The 24,072-nt window shown below is 41.4% G+C and overlaps 1 long non-coding RNA gene across 1 annotated transcript in view; it reads left to right on the forward strand.

Moving 5' to 3' along the window:
- Positions 1 to 24,072, forward strand: part of LOC122456305 — a 119,650-nt gene that overhangs the window by 94,414 nt on the left and 1,164 nt on the right. The window contains exons 4-5 of the long non-coding RNA XR_006275152.1: positions 12,659 to 12,774; positions 14,616 to 14,694. This is a non-coding gene — a long non-coding RNA (uncharacterized LOC122456305). The remainder of the gene's footprint in view (positions 1 to 12,658; positions 12,775 to 14,615; positions 14,695 to 24,072) is intronic.

Raw genomic sequence — 24,072 nt, forward strand, 5'->3', positions numbered from 1 at the left:
AAATAAGTACAGAATTATGGAAGCATGTAGTATGTGAAAGAGGAAATATAGTACAACAGCCCTACTTCTGAGCACTGGTCCAATGGGTCTGCACTTAATTTACACTGTACTGAAATCTGAGGTTCAAAATAGTCTCCAAGCTCTTGTATGTTGGGTTTAAGTTCCAGTCTTACATAATGTTGGTTCAATGCTACTGTAGTATCACAGGAGAATTCTGTTCTTCTTTTAATTAGTAAATGCAGTGAGATTAGTTTTTACTGGTAAGAAGGCCTGAAACTGGTTAAGAGCTAATCTTTCAGAAGTGAAACCGGCTATTAAATCATCCTTAACCCAGACCTCATAATGGATGAGTGTGCGTGTGTCACGTTCTCTCTGGTCAGTTTTTTTCCTCACCTTAGCGTGTCACATTCTGGCTTTTAAGTATCTAGGGGAGCATAACGGATGAAGGCTCCCATTGAATTGGATGTTAAGGAAACAAATGCTCATGAAACCAGAAAACTAAGGATAATCAATGTGTTGTAGGAACTGGTATAAACAGTTCCACTGTACCAGAAAGTCTTCCAAAAAGATCATGCTAAAATTAAGGGAGAAAAGTTGTCAGTGTATAAATGTGTGTGTATAAATCAGAGACAATAATTTTGTATTACCAATGAATTAAATATAACAGTGTGTTTCAGATATGTCTGCTTCTGAAAATATTAATGTATTTAGTTTGGATTGGCAAAAAATATCATTAAGGAGGTAGTATTTCTTGCTACCCGGGTATTAAAATACCTTAAGATATCACTAAGAAAAATGTACATTACATCAATTAATTGACATATCAGTAGGATATTGTGAATATGTAAATCTGAAGATTTATTATCTGACTGAGGGTATGTCTACACTGCTGTTAGACACTTACAGCTGGCCTGCGGGAGCTGACTCAGGCTCACAGAACTTGGGCTAAGGGCTCTTTAACTGCAGTGTAGACGTTAGGGCCTGGGCTGCTGTCCAGGCTCTAGGACCCTGTGAGGTGGTCAGGTTCCAGAGCCTGGGCTGCAGCCCAGGCCCTAACATCAAGAACATAAGTTCGGCCAGACTGGGTCAGACCAAAGGTCCATCCAGCCCAGTGTCCTGTCTTCCGACAGTGGCCAATGGCAGGTGCCCCAAAGGGAATGAACAGACAGGTTATCAGGTGATCCATGCCCTGTCACCCAATCCCAGCTTCTGGCAAACAGAGGCTAGGGACACCATTCCTTCCTGTCCTGGCTAATAGCCATTGATGGACCTATCTTCCATGAATCTATCTAGCTCCCTTTTGAACTCAGTTATAGTACTGGCCTTCAGTACTACACCAGCGATTCTCAACTGGGGGTCCATGGTCCCCTGGGGGTCTGCAGGCCCTTTTAAGGGGGTCATGGGGCCCCATGGCTGAAACCCAGAGTGCTAGGGCCCCCTGGGGGGCTGATGCCAGGAGGCGGGGGGGGGCTGAAGCCCCAATTCCTGGAGCCCCCCATGGGGCTGAAGCCGGGAGGTGCGGGGCTGAATCCCGGAGCCCCAAGCCCTGGTGATCCCCGTGGGGCAGAAACCCTGAGCCCATGGGCAGAGTTGGGGACATTGCCCCCCACCCCAGACTACAGTACAAGAACATGGCAGTCCCGGGGGCAGCTCCACACCTCCCCCCGCATCTCCTGTGCCCCCCCCCGCCCATGGGCAGGTTGGAGGCAGGAAGCCGGAGCCGTGCAGTGCAGGACAGCTGCTGCTCTGGCTGGTACCATGGAGCAGACAGTGGCAGTGTTCCCTCGTCTCCTTCTGGTGCCCTGGGTTGAACTGCTCCTCAGATCCCAGCCCCCTTTGCTCCCGCAGAAACAGCCAGTAAGAGCCACCCAGCAGGGGAGACCCAGCTCCTTGGCTGGCAGACCCTTCTGGGAACAGAGACTGTAGGGGAGCCCTCCCAGCACACAACTTCTAGTACCCTCTCTGTACACCCGAGCTATGCCCTCCATGCACCCACAACCACCCCGTGTGCACACAGCCCCAGATACTCCCCAACCCAGACAGGCTGGGTGGCCTGCTGTGGTGAGTCAAGGGGTGGAGGTGGCAATCACTCCCTGGACCCAGCCTGTGGAAGTGACTTGAGCCCTTCTGACCCCTGCGCCGCCCCCCTCCCCCAAAATAGAAGTCAAACTACGCCTATGCCAAAGTCCGAGCCCCTGTCTCCTCCCCCCGCCCCTGCTGGGCCCTGGACTTTTTATAGCATGTTAAAGGGGGGCCTCAGAGGGAAAATGGTTGAGAACCCCTGGTCTACACTGCAGTTAAACAGGCCCTTAGCCTGAGCCCCATGAGCCCAAGTCAGCTGGCACAGGCCAGCTACGAGTATCGAAAGGAAATGTAGATATGCCCTGAGAGAAGACTGGCTAGAAACTGAATCAACTTTTCAATATGCATATAGTAAAAATTAGTTCTGAAGACCTCTAGATCAACAACAAACTCAAGAGCATGAAATCATGAGTTTGAGAGACATAATTTTTTTTTCCCCTCTTGAAAAACATTGTGTGGATGTTAGTTCTGAATCCCAAATTGAGAGTTATGGTTTGGCAGAGGGCTGTGTTGTGTGCGTTAAAAGAAACTGTAGTACATTGGGTGCATTGATAATTAAATCAGATAATTGAAGATTTGTTTATTGAAATGTCATGGCAAAATATAGCCAGGTTTACAGATCTCCTGTGGTTACCAAACTGATGTTAGTGCCATCCAGTGTTTCATTAATGTAAACAGGAAAACTGAGTGGAATATGTAGTTCTATATTAAACTATTAGAGTGTGCAGAGTTCTACAGCAATCTCTGCTTATCCTTTAATAAAAAGACAAGGTGGGTGAGGTATATTTTTTTATTGGACCAGCTTCTGTTGGTGAGAGAGAAGCTTTTGACTTAAACAGAGCTCTTCTTCAGGTTTATGTAAACTTGAAAGCTTGTGTCTTTCACGATCAGAAGTTGGCCTAATAAAAGATATTGCCTCATCCACCTTGTGTCTCTCTCATCCTAGGATCAGCATGGCTGCAACAACACTGCCTTTGCTTTAATTGTTGTTTACAGTGTTGTTGTAGCCATGTTTGTCAGGATATGAGAGACACAAGATAGGTGAGGCAATATTGGACCTGAAGAGCAGGTGAAGCTTGAAAGCTTGTCCCTTCCATCAAAGAAGTTGGTCCAATAAAAGATATTGCGTCTTATGCTTTAATACACATTTCACGGACTGATGTGCCATCTAGTGTTAATTCTCTGCATGCACAACAAAATATTTTTTCACATAGCAAGCAAAATTATAGTATATATCATCTTCTGTTTTGTTTAAGGACCCATCATCGGTTGGCTGGCTAACCTTTATGATGCCATTTAGATTCATGTATCAATAGGGCCATGAACTTCTGTTGTGGATTAATTTATGCTAGCCTTCTGAGTAGCACATTTCAGTAAATTGCACAGTTTCTGAGATATTAAACTCTTGGGGGTGTATTCTTCCCTCCATTACTTCCAACAGAGTAACTGTTGGGTGTCAGTGCAACTGCATGGGTGTAAGAGGGCAGAATTTACCTCTTCTTTCTGCTCTCTGTACATATGTGGATATTAGCTTCCTAAAGGTCATTTCTGAAGTATTCATTACATGTGGCTATTTAGCTACCCAAAAATGATCTTCCAAATTCTAAATAGTGCATTTTGGACGTTTGTACTTCAAATGGTGTTTTTATTTCCTTTTAAATATGAAATGAGGCTTTCACTCTCACAAATGGAGGAACTGCAGTACCAAAATTACAATGGTAATAGAAATAAAGAAGTTTGAGATCTTAGCCTCTAGGCAACAGGAGTGGTCTCTGTGAAGACCACTCAAGGATTAAATTTTGTAAGGCATTTGAATACCATCATAATGGGCATCATATAAAAATGTAGATTCATTATGCCTATTTTCATGTTGCCAGTCAAGATCAGGAAGCCACGTTTATTATGAAGATTGAGACAATGTATTATGCCTGTTGGTACAATGTCAACAAAGATTATGAGCATAGTATCTGTGGAGAAGTGAGTCCAAATTGGTAGCTGCTGAGATGTATGTGTGAGATTTCATGTGTTCAAATGTCACAGTTAATACAAGGTAGACTGCTATCCAGAAAAAGTTTTTTAAAAATACTAGTAGTGTTTACAAAAAAAAAATAATGGGTCCTTGTGTTAATACAGGCTGTGCTGTTTTGCATAGAAGATCTTTGGACTAAGGTCACCTCAATTAGCAGCTTTATTCTGTTTAATCTGGATAAGAAAATTAGAAAACATGGAATCTTACCATTAGTATAATAATTGATACTTCTAAAATACTGGTCACGCTGTTTGGATTTATAGTTTGATAACCCAGCATTCTTTTACAGAGAGGAAGCAAGGTGAGTGCACAAGTAGATTCTTTCCCCCTGGATTTTATCTTACCCATGATCCTGTAAATCATTCTTCATTAAAACAACTAAAAAAATAATTCCTCTCTCCTGTCAGACAAAGACTGAAAGAAAGGTGTGACTTGAAACGAAGTAGAAAAATTGCTGCCTCGGGCCCTGAGTGAGTAAATTACTTAAACACATGCTTAAGTGTTCTGGTGAACTAGGGCCATAATGTCTGTCTTCTGCAGCACACTGCAACATGAGACTGCATGTCAGTGAGTCGGAGACCCAGTGGACACTCATGACCCAGAGAATCTTGAGTTGCATCCACATAACGTAAACTGATCGGCGTCTATCAATGATCCATCTCAAATTATACATGAACTTCAAATTCCAGTGATCAGAATTGCACTGACCACAGATTTCATCAACATCAGACTTCCCTTTGAAATAATTCAAGATGTGTGAATTAAAATACTACCTGGAATGTTGCCTTCCCTTTTTCCTATGACTGAGACTGACCTCTGCAAGCACTTGGATCAGTCAGAGATTCATCCTTCATTTAAAGAATAAAAAACTTTGGTCACTTTCAAAAGAAAGTCCTGACCTGGCCTTCCCTTCCTAGGGAAGGGAACACTTTCCTGTCACAGGCAATTCTCAATTTTCATGCTAGCTTTAACTTTAAAACAGATCCTTCAATTTGATAATTCCTCAGTAGATTCATACTAGTTCCCGCATAGTATCAAGATAATTAAATCATCAATGAAAGCTTTGAAAACTCAACAGACTTTCCTCATATAATTCTCACAGGTTAGATGGGGCACTACATTTCTACGCACAGTCTTCAGTGTAGGCTGTTACTAAGAGATGCTTATCACCTTCAAAGGCAACCTCTCGTTGTGCATTGTGGACTTGATCCTATAAGGACCAAGTATCTCATGCAAGATGCTGATGCCTCAAATTCCCGTTGCCTTCACCACTTGTAGGATACATTTAATATCTTGCAGGAGCAGGCTTTATGGTCTATTTGAACATCACCTTCTGTATTTGATTGTTGGTTAGTGAAGCTCTTCCAGATATGAGGCTATTTTGGCATCTTGGAAGATGTTTAGGAACCATTTTTTATATTTCTTCTCCTTATAGTTAATAAAGTAGGTTATGAGACTATCTGGTTCATTTTTTTCTTTTCTCATACAGTAAGTGACTTGTTCATCTGCCATTCTCATTGATAGAGAGGAGAGGTAGAGAAAATGGGGAAACTCACTGTGTCAAGAGCCTGTCATTTCCAATACTGCAGCAGCAGAAGAACTCATTTCCCTCATTATCTAAGATCTGAAATTAACTTAATTTTATAGCCCACTCTAGTATTCGGAGTGGAGCAGGTTGGAAGCAGCTTGGTTTTCTGGGCTGGCATGCAGACCCATCTGGAATGGGGAAGATTATAGGTACTTGTCAACCAAATATAAACTCTTGTTGATTCCCATTGGTAAATACTGTTCATGCAGAGGGATTGGGGGAAACGGTGCCTGCCATGGTGAGTAATCATATTATATTTGCAAATATTTTATTCCAACCCACTATATTCAGTGACAGCAACTGTCGAAATAACAGGGCTAAATGGGTAAGACTAAATGTTATTCATGTCAGAAGAACACAATAATCTCATCTAATCATTTGATCCACACAGTATAAATCAGGAAAAATAAACATCAGTTAAACTAGTGTAGCAATCTGCTGCTCTGAATTTTTATCAGGTTTATTGCTTTTCCTGTAATTCATTGAACACCTTAACTCTAAATGAAATAATACAGGGCTTCTAAATTAGTATCCATATTCCATCTGTATAGTAAGATTCCTCTGAGGAGGTGACAGATGTGGAGATGGAAATGGAATTTTGTTTGGTTAATTTTTGCAGGGAAATTATAAACAGTGGATTATGACACTATAGCCTTGCATATGCTTTTAAGGAAGAGATGCAGTTTTTGGAAGAGTAATTTTTCAAACTGGCTTTTGAAATTACTTTACAAGTTGGATATGCAACTGTTTGTGTGAGTAAAAGAAACCAGCTATACCAGGATCACAAATCCTGTGGGTATAGATACTTCAAAATATCACACTTTGCACACAAGTTCCATTTTGTGTTCATAAATATATATTTTGTGTATTCAAAATTTGAGGTTTGGGGTGGTGTATGCAATTTTAGTGGCTGGTTTTGAAAATTTGGTCCTTTTTAATACAAATTGTTTATTTAGGGCCAAATTTTCTGGTGTAAACAGAACTCCTCCATTGACTTCAACAGAGCTGCTCCACTTTACACCAGCAGATAATTTGTTCTCTTTGGGCTCAGTCCTGAGAGTTGACAAGCAGCTTCAATTGTCATTCGTGGTGTGAGTTAAGGACACTCAGCATAACAGTAGTCACTGAGGTTGGTGGATATTTAACCCATGTTATGTAAGAGAGGTATTAATCATTTGTAGACCTAATCTGCATCAGGTGATTGGGGCCAGAAAGCAAAGACAATTCTCTTACCAGTGTATTTCTTACACTTAGGACCTTTCAAAATGAGGGCTTAGAGCTGCTACTTAGATGGGAAGAAAATAAATATGAAGCCTCTCATGGCTGGAGTTCATCTTTCATTCTTCACTTCTTTGGGTAGTTCTGTTTCGTTTTGAGAAGACTTGTCATTTAGATTAGCCTGACGCAATACACATCTCTTGATCATGATGGCTCCAGGGGAACAGAAATTGTAGACCTATATACTCTAACATATATAGTTAAGTACAGTAAACATACCCCCTATTCCAGGGGCTGTATAGTGGAACAGCACAGAGCTATTTGTGCATTTCCAAATGGAACCTCCTTACAGAGGGGGTATTTATTGGGGGCCGTTTCCCCTGGACTTGCGGCCCATTTGTGCTAGTGGAGCACTGTCCTCTTTTGAGGCTGCTGCAGAGATTGTAGGTGTATTTGTGTGTGCATACTGGTGGGATGGAATGTAAAATTAGAGCATCTCTTAGAGAGACTGCGGAAAAAAATAAGGTTTAAATGAGGGAGCTCACTAACTTCCAGTCCTCAGTCAACATGTTGCACAGCTAGTAAGGGTATGGTTCATCCTGGATGTTATACAGTATTAAAACTATAAGAACAAATAATTACGTTGGCTACAAGATTGCAAGAGATTACTGTAACTGTCACTTATTTACACACTTCTCTAATAGATTATTATACACAAATGATGTATGGGGTCCTGTTCTCAAGCTTGGGTGCCTCTTAGGTACCTAAATCTATATACAGATCCCCACTGCAGACAATGGCGGTGTGATTTTGGGTGCCCAGCTTGAGACTCTTTAAAGAAGCCTGATTTTTTTTTCCAGAAACTGTCTGAAAAACAGGCCCCTTTAAGATGTCTTAAATTGGACACCTGTAGTTACTAACGGCTTTTGAAAAATTTGGCACTAAGTGTTTATTTTGAAATTTAAATCAACATTTCAGTGTCTAAATGGGTTTAATAGATGTTTTAATATAGATTTAGAAGTCTAACTTCAGATATCAATATTTGAAAACTGGGCTTATGAACTTTTAAATAACAAATTTTGTGTAGTATATACGTATTAGCTAGTTCTACCACTATTGTTGCATAAAACTTTGATATATCTGAATCAGTAAGCTAAATCTCAGTGCTTTTGGTATGTTCTGTGAGATGGCTTACAACTTGAAGAACATAAGTGGGTTTCCCATTTGCATTTCAAGGAATAGGATGCCAGCCTTTCATTTTATTAGTTTAAATCACTCTCCATTGTTGATGCAGATGTCTTGAATTACCGTTAATATCTAGGTTAATTCTGCAAAATAAAAAGCTTGTGTATCAAACATGAAAATACCTTCTTTAATATTAAGAACAATAAACATTCAACAAAAGTTGTGGTCAGTATTTAAAAGAAGGTGGTGGAAAGTGGGAAAGTCAGATTTCTTGAATGTTACCAGATTTCAAACACCAATTTGTCTGTCTTTTACCTATATTTAACCACCTCTGTGCTGTGTACCTTTTTAGATTTCAAAGCCAATGGGGTTTGAAACACTCTTGAAAAGCTCTTGAAACACTCGACTGGGGTTTAAAGGCTAGATCACATCAATTTACTCAAAATGTCATGCCTGTTACTATACACTGAGGTAAAAATAACCCGAACAAAGGACCTGCCCAGGGAATTGAAAGAGTGAAGTAAAATATACAATTCATTCAGTAAATGCGTATGTCTAAAGGCTTGTGTAAACACAGAGATTGCACTAAAATGGTGATGTTAAACTAGTGTAATAGTGTACACACACACACAAATTTGCATCAGTTTATACCTGGCATATATAAGTGCAAGCTAAACCCATGAACCAGGTTTAAACTGTTGTGTTTACACTGTGTTTACCCCTCAAACTTGCACTGGTTTGATATTAGACTTTTAGTAGTTAGGCCTGGTTTACACACAAAGTTTAACTCATTTACTGACATATAATTCTCCATTCCATCTGCTATAAGTAGGGTTGCCAGGCGTATGGTTTTCAACCGAAACGTCTAATTGAAAAGGGATCCTGGCAGCTCCAGTCAGCACTGCTGACTGGGATGTTAAAAGTGTGGTTGGCTGCCAGCAGCGGGACAGGCAGGCTGCCTGCCCGCCTCCACATGGCTCCCAGAAAGCTGCCGGCATCTCCCTCTGGCTCCTAGGCTTAGGGGTGGCCATGGGGCCTCCGCACACTGCTCCCTCCCACCCAGCGCCGGCTCCACAGCTCCATGGGAACCACAGTCAATGGGAGCTGCAGAGTCGGGACCTGCAGGCAGGGGCAGCGTGCAGAGCTGCCTGACGGCGCCTCTGCCTAGGAGACAGACGGGAGTGCCAGCAGCTTTCTGGGAGCTGCCTGAGGTAAGCACCACCCAGAGCCTGCACCCCAAACCTCCTCCCATCCCCCAACCCCCTGCCCCAGCCCAGAGCTTCCTCCTGTATCACAAACTCTTCATCCCCAGCCCCACCCCTACACAGAGCCCTCATCCCCTGCCCCAGCCTCAAGCGCCCTCCTGCACCCTGAACCCCTAATTTTTGGCCCCACTCTGGAGCCTGCACCCCCAATCCAGAGCCTGTACCCCCTCCTACATCTCAACCCCATGCCCCAGCCCAGAGCCCCCTCCTGTACTCTGAACCCCTCATTTCTGGCCTCAGTCCAGAGCCAGCACCCCCAGCCCAAAGCCCATACCTCCTCCCACACCCCAACCTCCTGCCCCAGCCTGGAGCCCCCTCCCACACTCCAAACCCCTTGGCCCCAAACCCAGATCAGAACCCCCTCTTGCACCCCAAACCCCTCATCTCTGGTCCTGCCCCAGAGCCCACACCCCAATCCCCAGCCCTAAGCCCCCTCCTGCACCTAAACTCTCTTCCAGAGCCCCCACTCCCCAGCCCTGAGCCCCTTCCTGCACTCTGAACCCCTGAGCCCCAGCCCAGAGCCCTCTCTGCATCTCAAACCCCTCATCCATGGCCCCACCCCAGAGCCCACACCCCCAGATGGAGCCCTCACTCCTTTTCACACTCCAACCCCCTGCCCCAACTTGGTGAAAATGAGCAAGTGAGCAAGGGTCGGGGAGAGCAAGTGAAGAGGGTGGGGGGATGGAGTGAGCAGGAGGGCCTCGGAGAAAGGGCAGCAGGGGTGGGGCAAGGGTGTTCAGTTTTCTGCAAATAGAAAGTTGGCAACCCTATTTATAAGGTAGTCTGGTAGTGCAGCCAGGTTGTGACATAGCACTTTTCATAATGTAACAACCAAATAGCATATAGCCTCCTGCTTTTTAGACCACTGGTTCTCAACAAGGGATACGCGTATGTAGAGGTCTTCTAGGGGCTACGTCAACTCATCTAGATATTTGCCTCGTACAACAGGCTACATAAAAAGTACTAGCGAAATCAGTACAAACTAAAATTTCATACAATGACTTTATACTGCTCTGTTTACTATACACTGAAATGAAGTACCATATTTATATTCCAATTGATTAGTTTTATAATTACATGGTAAAAATGAGAAAGTAAGAAATTTTTCAGTAATAATGTACTGTGGCATTTTTGTATTTTTAGGTCTGATTTTTGTAAGCAAGTAGTTTTTAAGTGAGGTGAATCTTGGGGATATGGAAGACAAATCAGACTCCTGAAAGGGGTACAGTAGGCTGGAAAGGTTGAGAGCCTCTGTTTTAGACCATCTGAACTCAGGCTGGATCTACCCTTTGAGCGGATCATATTGCTGCCAAAGGTGGTACAATTCAGTGGTGGAAACATAAATAGCTGTCTAGTGCCCTCTCCTTTCCTCCTGTACGGCTGCTTCCCCTCTACAGAACAGTGGGCTGAAACTGCCTGGACTGAGGCTGTATCTGCACTTAAAATGCTACAGCGGCACAAGTTCTCCCATTGCTGCAGGTAATCCGCCTCCCCAAGAGGTGGAAGCTAGATAGATGGAAAAATTTTTCTGTTGACCTAGTACTGGGTCTACACCAGGAGTTAGGTCAGCTTTACTATGTCTCTCTGGGTTTGGATTTTTCACACCCCTGAGATATGTAGCTTTGCCAATGTAACTTTTCAGTGTCGACCAGTCCTGAGACTAGACCAAGCAGAGCATGAGACCCTATTAGAGCACTCAGTCTGGAGACCCAGTTTAATGCCTCTTCCTTCCAGTGAGGAAAGATTCCACTTCTTCTATTGCCTCATGTGGAGATGAGGGAAAGAATCTCCCAAGCGTTATGGGGCTCTGTGTGTGCATGTGCATGCGTTGGGATGCAGTATGTGTGTGGCTGTATGCTTAAGCGATACAGAGGTGAGAGCAGGAAGGGATCCGGGGGAAAGGAAAGAAGGAACCTGTGATCGAAGAGGAAGAGAGAAAAGAATATGATATGGGGGAAAGAGAGAGGGGTGGGACAAACAGAAATTGTATGCTGTATAAATAACTTTGAGGGGAAAACAAAGGAGGAAAAGTTGCACCAAGATATCCAATGGAAAGGGAAAAGGAGTAAGGGACTGGGAAGGAGAGCCCCAACCCAAAGGGGGGTGTTGCACATGAAAAGCTGTATTGCTTTATAGAATTGTAAATGAAATGGACAATCAACGGCAAAACATTGCATAGTAGATAGGTTGGAGGATGGGGTATATAAGACTGATGCTTGCCTATGGTACCAAAATGCTTATGGTCAGCCCTGACCTATGGTATGCAGGTCAAGAAATGTAGGGCTTTTCATATCTTATTGCTTAATTTTTGCCTATTAATACTATGAAGAACTAGTTTCTATAGCAATATTTCTACTACAGACTCAAGGCTAGATGAATAACTAGATGCATAAAATAAAAAATACACACACTCTGTAGAGACCACAACATTTGCTTTGGATCTGTTCCTGTCCCTGGTAATTATGTACTGTAATTTTTAGCAAAAAACCCACATTTCAATATTTATTTGAGACCCAAAGGTTGGACATCTCAGAATTGTTGGTTAATTTTTATAATCGGCTGTTTGGATTGGTTGGTTTCAAAAGATGTTTATAACTTTTCAGGGGAAAAGATATGCTGTGTGTGCACAAAGCATGGTTTACAAATTTGAAATTTCTCACTTGTTATTACCTAGGTTTGCACTTAAATTGCCTATGTGTGAGTTACCTCTAAAAATAGAATGGCAGTGCTGACACAGTTTAAGTTATTGTACAGTAGAATGAACTGCACTGTTAAAACGGAGAACTAACAGGTACCATGGTCACCATTATAAGCATTTTAGTTGCTTTTGTTACTAAATAGCCTTACCACAGTATGTATGGTACTCAACGCTAGCTATAGGGCATATTGTGATGTTATCTAGTTGCAAAAGCTAAACTGTAATATCTTTAAGGGTAACAACTGTAATTGGATTAAATTCCATTGAGAGGTTCTGTTGACACCATGAGAGCTAAGTGTATTTAACTAGTGTTGGTACAAATATAAGGGTGATTATGTGCCAAAAAAAAAAAGTGTAGAAAAGTAATCAAAAATGCAAAATCTGTATTTTTTAAAAAGATACAGCTTGATAAGGTAAAAATAGATCATATGACTACCTTGTTTTTCTCATTGGCATTGTAGCACACTTCAGCCGACTTCTACGTGAACTGGATTCTGGGGGCTTTAAAGAAGTGAAGCTGTATTAATATAGTCCTATATCTAGTTCCTCCAACTTTACCACTACTATCAAAAATGTTCTTATCATTCTTATAGCAATACTGCTACCATCCGGAAGCAGCCACCCTGGACCAGCTCATTCTTCCAAATTCTAAATGGACAGCTATTCTCCAGCAGATTCAGCAATATAGGAGTGCATCATTTCCCCCAAGGTGAATTTAGCTATATGGTTAATTTTTAATGCAGTTTGGCAATGTCTGGACATGAGTGATATCACTAAACAGTTTTGGATGTGTAAGAGTGTATCATATTGCACTCATTACTACTTCACTCAATCATACACTGCATTTCATACAAGGACAAGAAAAAATTACAGAAAAAACAATCTGTATGAATTTCATAGGGTCCTGTACCACTTTGTTTCTGAATTTTGCAAGGCTCTGTTAAAGTATTTTATACTGTATTTCAGTACTATAGTTTATAAAATAAGCAGTAGTCAGGCTGGGAACTTTTTGAACTGATGAAGTGGCTCCTTAACTTGTGTAGACATAGAGCAATCACCACATGATATGGAACGCTTTAGCCTTGATATCTCCTTTTTCCACACTTGTAAAACCATATGTACCAATCTATAAGTAATGCAGTTGTGAGAGAACCCACATTTTTCAAGTAGTGGAGACAGTTGGCTTTTGGCCTCATGCCTCACAACTTCATATCCTGGGTGTATATGTAATTAACAGCAGACTTGCATCCTGTTTACTCAATATACAATGACAAGTTTTAGCCCCATTGAAATTAAATGATAATACTCCAGAGGACCAGGATCTGGCCCATATTCTGTGTAACAGAAGTTTACTTTAATTATCATGGATTGTATAAATAAGTAAAATATAGAGTAACTTAGACCAATGAAGCAGCATTTCTTAAAACCAAATCCTGCAGTGGGACTACTTCATCAGTAAGAATTGGCTTTTAAAATTCAAACTTCCCTGTGTGGATTTAGCTGCATCAGTAAAATGGTAAGAAGTTCTCCTTTCCTAGTGCTGTTGGTTTTCATCTGTGATCAAGGTTCTACAAAATAGCAGTAAATGCCATAGTTTTATTCATTGCACACATCATAGTTTGCCCAACTTTTTCATTGAGGGACCATTTGGTCGGAGTTCTTCCTATGTACCACTACCCTTTTCCAGCAACTCATCCCCCTCACTGCTTGGTTCTCAAAAGGTTTAGTTTTGAAAACCGAAAGGATGACTTTGTTGGGCTATTGTCCACAGCTGAGAACTACTGCTCTAGATAATTAATACTGATTGGTGAATCTCAAAAGGTTGCAAGGTTCAGCAAAAAATAAGCACCTAGAAGTTAGTCATATCCCTTGGTTCTACAAAACAGGCTTTTCTCATGAGATTTTTGGTGGTTTGGTTTTTAGTAATACTAGTTGGACTGCAATTAAAAAGAGCAGCCTTATTCAAGGTATTAGCACTTCCTGTTCTGATCCTAGCCAGATCCCAGAAATGCAGAAGTGCATGGAAATGAAAACAACATGCAGTAAGGAAGAGGAGAGAAGGGAGGGAGGGCACTGAATTTTTTGCATCTTAGAAAACGCTGATTTCGAATTTGGTTGGAATTTTATGAAGGTTAAAAACATCTCTATCTGAACTTGTTTACTCTTCCCTTGCAATGAACAGCTTTAATCATACTGTATCTCTGTTACAGCATGTGTTTTGGCTAATTCAGTAGCAGCAAGGTGCTTAGGCAGTGTAGAAATGTTGATGACCAGGAAAATGTGAGGACACCAATTGTGGAATCCTTAAATGATTAAATGGATTTTTTGGCTACCATAATTATGGAAGCTCTGAAAAATGAAAAATAACTAACAAATAATAGGTTTCAGAGTAGCAGCCGTGTACTCCTTTTCTTTTAACAAATAATAGTGATCCTTCTGTACTGCATGAAAGGTAAAATGCAGTTAATACACCTGGTTGGATTGGTAGTGCGGATATTATGTTTTAATTGTGGAGTGTATAACGTGTAAGGATGGGATTGTCTATTTCAGTAGCTGGATCTTTAAAGGACCCAGAAGAGTAACATGACTGCAGAACTAAAGGGGACAAAGCATGAGAAATATAAGCCTGGTAGGTTATTGAAATACTAGTTTTCAGACTTGACTGTATGCGGAGGAGAAGAAGAGGGGATATCATTCATTACACTACAAAAGATATACCTTGTAAAATGCCTGATTCCTTTGTATTTTAACCTCTTTGGAATGTAAAATGAACCATCATTACTGAAGAGTAAAAGTCTGAAACAAAACCCTAGACCCAAACTGAGGACCTGATCTGAACTTACTACCTAATGAACATACACCAGATATGTTAGTTCCCAGATTCAAACCCTTCTGAACATGGGGACTTAAAATACTAGCTCCAAACCCAAACCTTCCTGAATTTGAGGTGATGTTTCACCCTGCTCTGCACGCATTCTAGAAATGGTTCAAATCTACCACCTTTCTGGGTTTTTAATCCATTTTAAAAAAATGAATATGAATTTAAGAAAGTCCAGTGTGGCTTTTTCTAGAATTGTTTCATCCAGGATCCCTCTGTCCCTACTTAATTCCTTCTGCTTCAGCCTTTTATTCTGCTGGATTGGAGTAAATAGGACTCTAATCATGCTGCCAGGATGAGCCAGCAAAATAGTTCCTCTAAACAACATACTAACCCACAGAGAGCTTCTTACCAAGACTGCAAAAAGAAGGATTCTGGGTGGACTCCTCCTGAAGGTTGAAACAACAGACTGGACTTCCACATAGAGTGCTTCCGCCGACATACATGGGCTGAAAGTGTGGAAAAGCAGCATCACTAGCCCCATAACCTCAGCCGTGCAGAACACAATGCCATCCACAGCCTCAGAAACAACTCTGACATCATATTCAAAAAGGCTGACAAAGGAAGTGCTGTTGTCATCATGAATAAGTCGGAATATGAACAAGAGGCTGCTAGACAGCTCTCCAGCACCACTTTCTACAAGTCATTACCCTCTGATCCCACTGAGGGTTACCAAAAAAAACTACAGCATTTGCTCAAGAAACTCCCTGAAAAAGCACAAGAACAAATCTGCACAGACACACCCCTGGATCCCTGACCTGGAGTATTCCATCTGCTACCCAAGATCCATAAACCTGGAAATTCTGGACACCCCATCATCTCAGGCATTGGCACCCTGACAGCAGGATTGTCTGGCTATGTAGACTCCCTCCTCAGGCCCTACGCTACCAGCACTCCCAGCTATCTTCGAGACACCACTGACTTCCTGAGGAAACTACAATCCATCAGTGATCTTCCTGAAAACACCAACCTGGCCACTATGGATGTAGAAGCCCTCTACACCAACATTCCACACAAAGATGGACTACAAGCCGACAGGAACAGTATCCCCGATAATGTCACGGCTAACCTGGTGGCTGAACTTTGTGACTTTGTTCTCACCCATAACTATTTCACATTTGGGGACAATGTATACCTTCAAATCAGTGGCACTGCGATGGGTACCCGCATGGCCCCACAATATGCCAATATTTTTATGGCTGACTTAGAACAATGCTCCCTCAGCTCTCATCCCCTAATGACCCTACTCTACTTGCGCTACATTGATGAGATCTTCATCATCTGGACCCACGGAAAAGAAGCCCTTGAGGAATTCCACCATGATTTCAACAATTTCCATCCCACCATCAACCTGAGCCTGGACTAGTCCACACAAGAGATCCCCTTCCTGGACACTACGGTGCTAATAAGTGATGGTCACAAACACCACCCTATACTGGAAACCTACTGACCGCTATTCCTACCTACATGCCTCCAGCTTTCATCCAGACCACACCACATGATCCATTGTCTACAGCCAAGCTCTATGATACAACCGCATTTGCTCCAACCCCTCAGACAGAGACAAACACCTACAAGATCTCTATCAAGCATTCTCACAACTACAATACCCACCTGCTGAAGTGAAGAAACAGATTGACAGAGCCAGAAGAGTACCCAGAAGTCACCTACTCCAGGACAGACCCAACAAAGAAAATAACAGAACGCCACTAGCCATCACCTTCAGCCCCCAACTTGACCTCTCCAACACATCATCAAGGATCTATCAACCTATCCTGAAGGACGACCCATCACTCTCTCACAGATCTTGGGAGATAGGCCAGTCCTTGATTACAGTCAGCCCCCCCAACTGAAGCAAATACTCACCAGCAACCCCACACCACACAACAGAACCACTAACCTAGGAACCTATCCTTGCAACAAAGCCCGTTGCCAACTCTGTCCACATATCTATTCAGGGGACACCATCATAGGGCCTAATCACATCAGCCAAACCATCAGAGGCTCGTTCATCTGTACATCTACCAATGTGATATATGCCATCATGTGCCAGCAATGCCCCTCTGCCATGTACATGGGTCAAACTGGACGGTCTCTACGTAAAAAAATAAATGGACACAAATCAAGAATTATAACATTCAAAAACCAGTCGGATAACACTTCAATCTCTCTGGTCACTCGATTACAGACCTAAAAGTGGCAATACTTCAACAAAAAAGCTTCAAAAACAGACTCCAACGAGAGACTGCTGAATTGGAATTAATTTGCAAACTGGATACAATTAATTTAGGCTTGAATAGAGACTGGGAGTGGATGGGTCCTTACACAAAGTAAAACTATTTCCCCATGTTTATCCCCCACCCCCCACTGTTCCTCAAGACGTTCTTGTCAACTGCTGGAAATGGCCCACCTTGATTATCACTACAAAAAGTCCCCCCCCCTCCGCTCTCCTGCTGGTAATAGCTCACCTTAAGTGATCACTCTGGTTACAGTGTGTATGGTAACACCCATTGTTTCATGTTCTCTATGTATATAAATCTCCCCACTGTATTTTCCACTGAATGCATCCGATGAATCATAGAATCATAGAATCATAGAATATCAGGGTTGGAAGGGACCCCAGAAGGTCATCTAGTCCAACCCCCTGCTCAAAGCAGGACCAAGTCCCAGTTAAATCATCCTAGCCAGGGCTTTGTCAAGCCTGACCTTAAAAACCTCTAAGGAAGGAGATTCTACCACCTCCCTAGGTAACGCATTCCAGTGTTTCACCACCCTCTTAGTGAAAAAGTTTTTCCTAATATCCAATCTAAACCTCCCCCATTGCAACTTGAGACCATTACTCCTCGTTCTGTCATCTTCTACCATTGAGAACAGTCTAGAGCCATCCTCTTTGAAACCCCCTTTCAGGTAGTTGAAAGCAGCTATCAAATCCCCCCTCATTCTTCTCTTCTGCAGACTAAACAATCCCAGCTCCCTCAGCCTCTCCTCATAAGTCATGTGCTCTAGACCCCTAATCATTTTTGTTGCCCTTCGCTGTACTCTTTCCAATTTATCCACATCCTTCTTGTAGTGTGGGGCCCAAAACTGGACACAGTACTCCAGATGAGGCCTCACCAGTGTCGAATAGAGGGGAACGATCACGTCCCTCGATCTGCTCGCTATGCCCCTACTTATACATCCCAAAATGCCATTGGCCTTCTTGGCGACAAGGGCACACTGCTGACTCATATCCATGAAGTGAGCTGTAACTCATGAAAGCTTATGCTCAAATAAATTTGTTAGTCTCTAAGGTGCCACAAGTCCTCCTTTTCTTTTTGCAAATACAGACTAACACGGGTGCTACTCTGAAACCTGTCAAAATATTTCAGCATCTCTCTGCCAGGTTCTAGCATCAGAGGCACAGATTTTACAGAGGTAGTCAACCTGAGATTTGAACTGAGAACCAGGATTTAGACCTAGCCCTAAACCAATATCCTGTCTCTAACTTTTTCTTTAAGTTAATGCCCTTGCTTGTGTTCATACATCAATATTGAAAATTTTATTTTTTCTCCTCTCATTAACAAAAACAATGTGATCTGTACTGGGTCAAAATTTACATCTCAGTGTATTTTGGGGAGTTTATAGCTTGTATTCTCGTGTGAGGCCTCCTGGATGGGAAGGTATAAAGCCCAGGGACAAAAGCAGTCTCAGCATTCAGTGGCTGGAATAGGAGGTACAGAATTGCACCAAGCTTCGCCTTTTGTTTGACAGCTGGATTTCTTCCTGTCCAGAACCCTCACGTAATTCTCCACACACCACAGTATTTTGGTTGGGAAGAGTAAGGTTTGTGTTTTTATGATTTCCCTCTCCACTGTCATGAAGTCTTTAGATATGTTTTCCATTCCGTTATTTGTTTTTTTTTTTCCTTTTTTTTTTTTTTTCAGTCAAGAGATTACTTGTAGCACTGGCTCTTTGATATACAAAGGATTTTTCCATATGCTGCTTCTCTGAGTGCCAGAAAAACCAAATGAGAGGAAATTGCTCTTGATAAAAATTGCCTTCATAGCTAGTTCTAATGTCATTGGTTTTGCTCAAGGAAGCATTAAGCACTCTTTCTTCACATACTAATCAAAAAGACATGCTATATACTTTTCCTGACTGCACATGTCATTAATTTAAATCTTCCTACAGCTATTCTGGTAACTGTTCTGGTAGGCCAATTTGAGGCATATGTGAGTATTCTTGCACCACTGACTAAAGTTATATTGCAGTAGCTATGTATTCACTCTGGACTGGGCCTAGGGTGCAGATTAAGATGTGGTAACAAGGGCTACTAAGAATGTATCTTTGAATGTTGGCTTAAATTTTCAGAGCCTTCCTCTGAAGTAGAATTTGTGCATGTAAATGGTTGCATGTGAAAAACTCCATGTTTGTGCCTGTACCTATATATTTTGACCTGATTTGTATATGTAAATGAATATGTGTATGTGCAAAACTAGTAGGTACAACTTTGGAAAGTGAAAATTTTGCCTACTAATGACCTATATTGTAGGATTTGGGCAGTCTCAGAAAATTCCTCTATCCAGTGTACTTCAGCAGCAGCTGAAATTAGCAGAGACTATTAAAATAACAGTGTAGATTTAAAAAGTCTGGGAGTCTGTAACATTTTGCCATGGGTAGCCAGGTAGTTTAGAATACAAGTGCAGGAATTGGCAGACCTGATTTTATACCTAGTTGGACTAAAGATGAACTGATGTTAAAATATTTGAATTTGACATGTTTTTGCAACTGACTCTCACCTTCTGTGGATAATTTGACATCAGTCTCTTCAACATTTATTTTGAAAGCTCTGCAGTTTACTCTTAAAGTGACACCAGTGCCAAGCTGTGCTGAAAATGCATAATCAGAATGTCTTATTTTAAACAATTTAGAAACTCTCAAAAATCATTAATGTAGAACTGCTCCTAGGCAGATTTCGACTACTCTAAGGGAAGTATTTTGGCAATTTGTACTGCCCTGTGCACAAAGTTGTGGCTAAATTTCACCATCTACTGGTTATCTCTAGATGGGATGATGTTTTTGATATTGCATTAGTGGCAAGGTATCTACCATCTTCATCTAGCCAGGAAAACAAACCCTGTCCTCTTAGATGAGGAACTGGCCCATATGATCCACACATTCAACTCCATTTGAGACTTCTGCAGTATCTGGAGATGAATGAACCCATCACCAGGAAACTGAAATTTGTGTAGTGTGTAGCACCATATTTATTAGCCAACAAAGGCAGAAGTAGCAGATTACTGTCATTCCTATTCAAGGTATGAGTATTTCTGTGATGATCGCTGTGATATCTAGTACAGCTAGCATTTCACCAGGCATCTCACAGGCATGATGGAGAGGAGATCTAAAATTAATCAGTAATCTGAAAAGTAGACCTGACAATCTAATAAATTCTTGGAATTACATTCCTCCAAATAATCCAGTCCTATAATCAGTTAATTGAATAACTAACTAATACCTTTGTTAATAGAATGCTATGGGTGGGCTCAGTGCTGTACGAACATAGAGGAAGATCCTCTTCTGCCCAAAGCTTGTATATTCTAATGCACTTGGACAGTATAGGCCACATACGTGGTACATAGGATTAATGTACAAAGAAAGAGTAGTAACATGGTTTGCTATAAAAAAGCTGCTTTATAATCAGCATTAGCACTTGGCCTCCTCATCTCAATCTTTGCTTTCCCCTTTGTGCCTACTTTCCACAGGGGTTTACAAAAAGAAATGTGCAAGTATTGCAGTGATTAGAAAACTTGCATAATTCCTGGAGGCTTTATATTGTTTTTCAAAAAACATTCGGTCTCTGCTCTAGAATCCTAGGTACACTGTAAAATGAGACCGATTTACCATAGGGGGAAAAAAGAGGGCTCCTGGGGCTTAATCGGTGTTTATAATGAAAACCTGAAATATGTATTTATAGAGCACTCTAGTCCTATAATGAATTAAAACTAGGAATAGTTTACATTTCTATAGTGCCTTCTAACAAAGAGTGTCAAAGGCCTTGGGTACAAGGACATTAAAGGCAGCAAAGATGTTTAAATACTATGAAGGATTTTGCTTAAACCAACAAAAATTAGTATGGTAAGTTCTGATTTATGTATAAATCTCACTGTTAGCTAGGTGCTGCAACTCATTCATTGCTGAGAAGACCCTATACCAGGCATGTAACCTGAATTGAATTAAAGGGGCCTGTCATACTAGGAACAGTTCTTCATTTGTTGGTGTTTGTCTCTTCGTATCAAACCCAGGGCATTATTTTAGCCCAGCTTTCTGCACTTAGTCCTATGTGCCTCAGTAAGATATTCTTAGTTTTATTTTTTCTAAGTCACTTTCTCTTGCCATTCAAACACCTCCTGCATCTTAATATCTGCTCCAGTTGGTGCAGCCTGAACACTGGAGGTCTAGCTAGCAGTGCCTATTAGTGAGATCACTCACCTTCCTTACCTCTCCCCTTTGAGAGCATCAAACATTCTATGGCAAGAATATAAAAGGGGTGTGGTGCTCCAGCTGCTTCAGTTTCTTCCCCCCGCAGTCCCAGGTTCTTTGTTAAGTAGGACTCTGAGAAGTGGAGAAAGGTAGGCAGGGAGTGTGAATATGCAGAGTCCATCTCAAAAACTCTAGTCACAGATAAATACACTTCATTTTTTCTTTGTCCTATATGTATTTCCAGTCATGGGATAGTCTAACAAGTTAGGTTTCAGAGTAGCAGCCGTGTTAGTCTGTATTCGCAAAAAGAAAAGGAGTACCCGTGGCACCTTAGAGACTAACAAATTTATTAGAGCATAAGCTTTCGTGAGCTACAGCTCACTTCATCGGATGTTACAAGTTAATAACTCTAACCCAGGATGGTGGGATATGGAGTCCTAACTAAACAATGATTAGAGGACTGTCTTGCCCATTTGCATCTGACCCAGACTCTAAATCTAATAAATAGTGTTTACTAAAAGTTCTGATTGTATTCCATTTTGCTGCTCTACAAATTTCTATTATAGGAATGTCATAATAGTCATAGCCTTAGCCCTCGTAGAATGTACTGTAACTCCTTTGGGAAGAGGGACACATTTTAACTTAATAGCTTCTTGAAGACATTGTCTGTCTAGCCTACCAGGAAAGTATTTGCACTGTGTCTAAAAATATAGAGGTGTTTTGGCTAATTATTTTTTAAAATGTGAATGTAGTGCTAATGAAAATTGCCAGATTAATAGCTTTGTCGCCTGAAGTCCTCTGTTTATACACAAGAAAAATACAGCCACAGCAGTGGCAGAGAGTTTCCCCATGCTGTCCCACCAACATTCCGCAACCCTGATCTAGAATGACCACTGCTGGGGGTGCTGAGTTATTTCCATCTCCATAGCCAATGTAATCAGTGATCTCCCATCAAGACTGTCAACAGCACCAAATGCAGTGGTGGGTTTTTGATCTGAAAAAAAATATTAATATGAAAGAAATATCTGCTTGGTTTGGTTTTAGACTTAATTTTGCTTGAACTAGTTCAAGCTTCCATCAAATTGACTTGCTGTATGAGGGGAAATAATTGGATTCATTGCTTGAAAGTTGCAGGTAAGATTTGCTTGCAGTACTTTGGGTTACCGTCAAATTGGTAGGAAACTGAAGAAAATGTTGGGATTATAACTAACTTCTTGCAGAAAATGCAGGGGGGAAACAGGCAAAAATGAAGAGAAATGAGGAAGAAAATGTATGGAGAATGCTGCCTCCATCCTGTCTCTTCTTTGGTAGTATTTAAAATCCTGTCTAAATTAAAATTCGTAAAATGAACTTTAATAAATTTTAAAAGTTTGAAATAGACATAAGTGTTGTTACTGTCCTTGTTCCATTTAATTTCCATTTCTACATGCACGGGGCACGGATATTTAAAGGAGAACCTGCATGCTTAGGGTTTAATTCTGAAAGGTATTGAGCACTGTCCACAATCCAGCCACACCTATAAACACTGGGATTGCTTATGGGTTTGCCTGGATTAAGGCCAGGGTGCTCCGAACCTTGAATGATGGAGCCCTTACATTTCATTCTTCTACCCTTTCCTCTTCTTTGCCCTCTCTCCTGTCTCTTAACCCAATACATTTTTCCTTCTTCCTCTCTTCTTAATTATCTCTACATTCTGTTTTATCCCCTCCCAAGTTTGTTTCTACTCTTCTTAGACCTACCTTAAATGTAATAGGGAAGGAATTTACTTACACAAACCATGTGTATAATACTAATAACTAATCAGCTAACCTGCCTCACCTGCTTCCCATAAGACTGCAGGTTGTGTTTATATCCTGTTCATATCCTTCAGACATTTTTTATGGAGTATTGGTTATTTTCATCCACCCATCAAAGTTTATCTTTACTAAGCATAGCAACCTCTAATCCCCTTGTTAAGTTTTCCATCATGGTCTCCTAATAGACCTTCATTTGTTCTAAATAGCTCTAAAGCTACCTGAAAAAACTAAGTGAAGTGACAAATGAAAAACTGAAAAACAAAAGTTCTGCATAATGAATGAAATTCTCCTGCCTCATAGAGGCAACATGTAGGCACCATTTAGGCTCCGAAAATGAGTCAAGTGTTGAGTAAATGTTGTGCTGGCCTTCTGCATGAGGGGAATTTCATGCCCTAGTACAGAGGCCCTATACAAGGCCATATTAAGTGATGAACAAGAATACTTTTTGCCCTATTGTTATAGCCGTGTTGGTCCCAAGATACTAGAGACACAATGTGGGTGAGGTAATATATTTTATTGGTGAGGATATTACCTCACCCACCTTGTCTCGCAAACAAGGATATTGTGAGCCCTCTGCAGGAGCTGGGTATATACAGTTAGGGTGAAATTCACCCCAGTGAAAACAAGTACGTCAAATTCAGTAGGACTACCCGGCATGGCACCTGCATGAATGTTTGCAGGAGCAGGGTCTTAGATAGGTCAGAAGCCAAATCATTAGTAGATTAGTGTCACTATGAATTTGTTTTTAAACTAGATATGAAAGCCTTCATATGTCATATCTCTATATTCATGTGATGTACGTCTAATGTCTTTATACCTGTATATCATGCTTGAGGGATTGCAGTTCTACGTTGTAATGAAACCCCAAGTT

This window comes from Dermochelys coriacea, chromosome 12 (assembly GCF_009764565.3).
Source record: "Dermochelys coriacea isolate rDerCor1 chromosome 12, rDerCor1.pri.v4, whole genome shotgun sequence".
NCBI lineage: Eukaryota > Metazoa > Chordata > Testudines > Dermochelyidae > Dermochelys > Dermochelys coriacea.